Here is a 6225-nt window from a genome sequence, read left to right as displayed (position 1 = left end):
ATCTCACAATAAAAAAATGATCTCTAAAAACGGGCCACATGGGTTATCGAAAACAGCGAGATCTACAACTTTCATGTTGGACGTTTTTTCATCCAAACAATGCACAAAAAGATACCTCGAAATTAGTACTGCATAGTGGAACAACCACATCTTGCATGAAGATCCACTCAACTCTCTCTCCAAGAAGAGAAGCTCTTGAAAGCCTATAAAAGAGGAGGCTCTCCTTGGGTGTAAGGGAGAGGTGAAGGAAGCATCACTTTGCATGTATCCAAGAGGAGAAGAGAAGGTGCAAGTGTTGCGGAGGCTCTGTTGAAATCAAGTTCCAAGAGGAAAAGAGAAGGTGCAAGTACTGTGGAAGCTCTTCTGAAATCAAGTGCCAAGAGGAGAGCCCGACACATATTGTGCAGGAGAGAAGGAGACTCAAGAAGGATCGAAAGGTGCAAACTTTCAAGTTGTGCAAGTGTTAGCCAATTGTATAATGTGCAAGGAACTATGATCTTGTTTCCAAGATCTATAAGTAAGAATTGGCTTATGTGTAACAGAGGAGCTTGCTCCTTGTCAATAATATAACTCCAGAAGGGGGGGGCATCTTCTAGTCCCTAGTGTATTACTGATTTCTCTACCTTTCTCTCTACATCTTTCTTTTCTCTCATCTATTCTCCCTCTATGCAAACATAATATTCGCCATATATAGCGTGTATCTCGGATTCTATAACAATGGTATCATAGCATGTCTCTTTTCTTTTCTCAAAGTAAAGGTGATCCTTGCAAGAAGAAGGTAAAGAGGGCAACTGATGAAGCACCTACAAGTGAGAAATTACAGGCTCAATTGACAGAGTATCATAGCTTGTTGGAGATTCACAAAGTACATCAATTGATTGACAGCTTAAGGGTAAGGGAAGAAGCTACTTATGAAGGACCAAATCCTCCAAAAGATGGTGATACTAGAGGAAACACCATTGCACCAATTGATGGTGAAAATGCAAAGCATCCAATTGCTGAGAAGCTTCCTAGAAAGAAGAAGATTCTCAGGTCAAGAAGAGTAAAAAGACCTCACCTTGAGTGAGGCGGATAAGGAGGGAGTCATCTCCCTCAGCAACCAACTACTCCCTTGATTACTCAAGTTCCTCCTCCTCCTCCTCATCTTCTAGTTTCTACTCTCTTGGTTCTAAGTCTTGTGCAATCTGCAAACGGACAAAGAGGGATCATAAAGAGGAGCAAGATTAAGAAGACTAAGACTTCCAAATTTGGGGATAAGGACATAAAGTTTGACTCTTACTCCGATAAGAGAGATCCTGCTAAGGCATTAGCCTTTTTCAAGAAATTTGAAGTTGCTTTTTCTAATGGTAATTTATCAGAAAAGCCCAAGCTAAGGCATGTAGGCATGCACTTGAAAGACACCACTAGCAATTGGTGGTTGACTCTCATTTTGGAGGGAAGGAAACCTACGACTTGGGAGAAGTTCAAGAATAAGTTTTATGCTCAGTTTTTGCCTCCTGATTCTGAGAATGATGTCAAGAAGGAGTGGATTGGCTAGGCCAGAAAGAGCATGCAAAGGTCACTAGTTATGTGGACAAGTTTTGGTCTACTCTTCTCAAGGTTACTCCTTTCATGGAGATTAGCGATGAAGAGAAGAAAAGGAAGTTTGAAGCTCGCCTACTCCCTCATTTACACAGAGCCATGAAGGTGTATCCACATGAAACCTTATCTCGCATGATGGAGTATGCCATCATAGCTAAAAGTTTGCATACACCTGGTACATCTCGAAAGTTGGAGATGAGTTCTTATAGAGCTAGACAAGAGCAGCTCTATGATCAACCAAGAGACATGACTAATCAAAGAAGACCTACCTTTACCCATGACCAATATTCAAAGCCAGAGAGTAACAAGAAGAAGCACAAGTATCTCTCACCCTCTGAGATACAAAAGAACAAAGAGGAAGGAAAGTGCTTTCTTTATGGTGAGTTAGGGCATATGAAGGCTAATTGTCCTCACAAAAGGAAGGAATAAAACATGGTTAAAGATTCTCCTCCGCCATCCTCAAATTATGTTCCGGATGTGCAATCTAACACTCATTCAAATGAGAAGAAAAGACAACTCTTAAAGGGTTGGGGGACACTCAACAATCAATGAGTTTTGATACTATTTGATCCAAGGTCCACACATAATTTTGTGTTAGTAGATACAGTTGAAAGGCTACAAATTCCACTCGATTGATTGGGAACACCAATTGGATAGGGTTTGGCATTTGAAGGACTTACAACCAATTCTACTCCTATTCAAGGGAAGTTGAATCTTAGAATTGGGGATTACCAGGACCAAGAATCTTTTCTACTTGCACCCATAGATAACTGTGATGTTATCTTAGGCATGCCTTAGCATTACAAGATTAGACCTCTTCTTGATTTTGTTAAGAAGACCCTTGCATTTCAATTCAAGGGTCAGAACATAGTATGCATTGCTGATGATGGAGATTGGCCTGTGCCAATGGTTAGTCATGTTAGCATTTCTAAAGAAATGAAGAAAGCTATTTTTGCGTACATGATTTTTGTGAGAGAGTCAAAAGAAACTAATGATTCAAGGGCATTTGGTGCCTCTAATGAACACACAATACCAACTAATGCTTCTAAGTATCAAACTTTAAAAGAACCCCTCTCTTTAATGAATCAAGCTAGACATGATTTTATTAAACAATATGAAGATTGTTTTAGTGATTCACTCCCAGGAGAGTTACCTCCTAAGCACCTGAAAGATCACACAATTGATCTTATCCCAGGCAGTTTACCACCTATCCAACCACCTTACTAAGTAAGCGCAAGTTAGCAAGAGGAGATCCTAACACAAGTAAATGAATTGTTGGAAAAAGGGTTAGTTCAACCTAGCTCTTCTCCATACTGCTCTCCAGTCTTACTTGTTTAAAAGAAAGACAGTTCTTTCCGTATGTGCATAAACTAGAGATCTTTGAACAAGATCACAATCAAGTCGTTTTCCTATCCCAAGGATAGATGATATATTGGATAAGTTGCAAGGGGCTAGTATCTTTAGTCGCATTGATCTCAAGAGCGGCTATCACCAGATATGGATAGCACCTGAAGATGTTCATAAGATAGCTTTTCGTATGACATTTAGACTATACGAGTTCTTGTTCATGCCATTTGGTTTGACTAATGCACCCGCCACATTCAATCGAATGATGGAGAGAATTTTTGGACCTCACTCAAAGTTCACAGGTGTCTTCTTTGATGACATTCTAATATTTTCACAGTCTCAAGAAGAGCATAAAAAACATATATCTATTGTTTTTCAAGAGCTTTGCAAGCATAGACTACAGGTCAATGCTAAGAAGAGTGAATTTTTCCTTTCGAAAATTCATTACTTAGGCCATATTGTTTCTCACAATTTGGTGAGAATGGATCCTAAGAAGATTCGAGCCATTGTTGAATGGCCTACACCTACTTTTGTACATGAAGCTAGACGTTTCTTGGGCCTATGTTCATACTATAGGAGGTTCATATGAGGTTTTGCGTATGCTGCATCTCCTCTACATGACCTTACTAAGAAACAAATGCCTTTTTACTGAGGATCAAGTCAACTACAAGCCTTTGAAAGAATACTCAAGAACCAGTTCTCATAGTTCTCGATCTTCAAAACCTTTTGAAGTTCACTGCGATGCTTCTGGGGATTGCATTGGAGCTGTGCTTAACCAAGAGCATCATGCAATAGTATTTGAGAGCCGACGCCTCAAGGACCATGAGCTACATGCTCCAGTATATGAGAAATAGCTTATGGCGGTGGTACATGCTCTTCAAGTATGGAAACACCATTTAGTTGGTGTAGATTTTGTTATTAAAACACATCACCAAAGTCTAAGATACTTCCTCACTCATAAGAAGCTCTCAAAGAAACAAATGTGTTGGGCAAATTTCTTATCTATGTTTCATTTTCAAATCCTTCACACATCTAGAACTAAGAATGTGGTAGCCGATACTCTATTACGGCAACCTCGAGTGAATGCAATCACAACTGGTTACCATAACGAGTTCATGGATATACCCAAAATTTATGCAACTGATTTGGACTTCTCAACCATATGGGATCAGCTTAACTCAGGTCAGCCGATTACACCTTACTCGATTCGAGATGGTTATTTGTATCATCATCAAGCAATTTGTGTAGCATTACCATTGCAACACAAGGTAATGGATGAAGCACATGCATCTCCATATGCTAGACATAGGGGTATTCTACCCATTACTCAAGCATTGGAAAGATATTTCTTTTGGCCCACTCTTAGAGATGACATTGAAAGATATGTCAGCGAGTGCAAGATATGCCAAAAAGTAAAGTATGATAGGCATAAAACACCTGGTCTACTGAAGCTATTACCTATTCCTAATGAGCCTTGGCAAAGTATAGCCATGGACTTTATCATGGAGCTTCCTCGCACAGAAGTAGGCAATGATGCAATCTGGACTATCATTGATAGATTCAGTAAGCAAGCTCACTTTATACCTATGCGAAAGACAATCAAAGTCTATCATATGGCTAACTATTCATTGCTCATATTTTCAAGCATCATGGCATGCCTAAGTCCATTATAAGTGATCGAGACCCCCGCATGACCAACCTCTTTTGGCAAGCTCTCTTCGAGAACCTCAGGACAAAGTTAAAGTTTTCATCCTCTTATCATCCTCAAATGGATGGGCACAGTGAAAGTGCAAATTCTACTGTTTTGGACATTTTGAAATCCTATGTCTCTGATAATCAAAGAGAATGGGAAAAGTATTTGCCTTTACTAGAGTTTGCATACAATAATATGGTGCACTCTAGTACTTGTAAGGCACCCTTTGAGATCATCTATGGTAAGCCTCATTTACCACCCATTCTTCTTATGAAGGATAAGATCTTTGCAGCAGATGAGTTTGTTAGAGACATTGACACAACTTTCAATCAAGTAAAAGCTGCTATCCGAAGGACAAAAGAGAAGCATAAACGCAAAGCAGATAAGCATCATCATAAGTTAGATCTCAAGTTGGGAGAGTATACTCTTCTTAAGTTTGAGAAGGCTCGCTTGATGAAGCAGAAAGGTCAAAAGGATAAAGTGGCTAAGCTTTCTAATCACTATTATGGCCCTTTAAAGATCACAGATAAGATAAATGATGTGACTTTTTGTTTGGATCTACCAAGTCATTGGAACATTTCTAATGATTTCCATATAATTTTGCTACGTCCCTATATTGGAGAACCTCTAATGGAACCAATCAAGGAAGATTTACCTGACACAGAAGAAACAGAAGAGTTCCTTGTGCCTGAAAGAATTTTACACCATCAGGACAATACTCTAAGGTTAGGTAAGGTATTACGGAAGTATTTGGTTAAGTTTAAGAATTATCCTTGATTGGACGCTCAGTTTATGACGGAGAGAGAACTACAAGACTTTCCACATCTTCTTAAGGACTATGTATCCTCTCTACAGTTAAGGTCAACTGTTTAGAAGCAAGAGGGGTGTCACTAAATTGATTGCTTATTATGCATTCTCTACTTAATAAATTCATGTCAATAAATTAATGATTCACTTTTCTTTAAGTGTTGATGATGATCTAGCATGGCCATGAAACCATTTAGAGACCATTATTCCTAGTGCATCACTTAATGGGGTGATCAAAGCACTGTGACGGGGATATCTGCTACAGGAAGTACAAGTTATGAAGGGGGAAAGAAGTGTCTGCCAAGTGTAAGAGTGTACACAAGAACCAAGGAGTTACACATAAATGAAGATGGATTGAGTTCTAAGAAGAGGAAGTGCATTAGCATTGTGTATATGTATTTATGTGCATGATTTTGTTACCTTCTATCAGATGTTCTCCAATGCACCTACACTACCTTTATGTGCCTTAGTGAAATCATCTTATGATTTTGAGTACAAAACCTACGGTGATAATATAATGTACTCAAGCTAGGCAAGGTGCGCAGCTTAGTAGAAATGAGTGGCTATCCTAAATGTTCCACCAATGCCCTTACTTGGGTTCATGTAAGGGTGTGTTCCTTTGATTCCATATTTAGCCAACCCTATTGTTTGTGTGATTTTGTGAGCTTCTATTGGATGTACTCCAATGCACCTACACTACCTTTATGTGCCTTAGTGAAATTAGGTTTCCATGTGACTAGGTCCCTAACACCTTGTGTACCCGATAGGTGAAACTGTTATACCCTAATTCTCCAAGG

This window comes from Lygodium microphyllum, chromosome 20 (genome assembly GCF_053477565.2).
Source record: "Lygodium microphyllum isolate KBCC chromosome 20, Lygodium_microphyllum_v1.1.10, whole genome shotgun sequence".
In the NCBI taxonomy this organism is placed as follows: Eukaryota; Viridiplantae; Streptophyta; class Polypodiopsida; order Schizaeales; family Lygodiaceae; genus Lygodium; species Lygodium microphyllum.
This window is presented reverse-complemented; position numbering follows the sequence as displayed.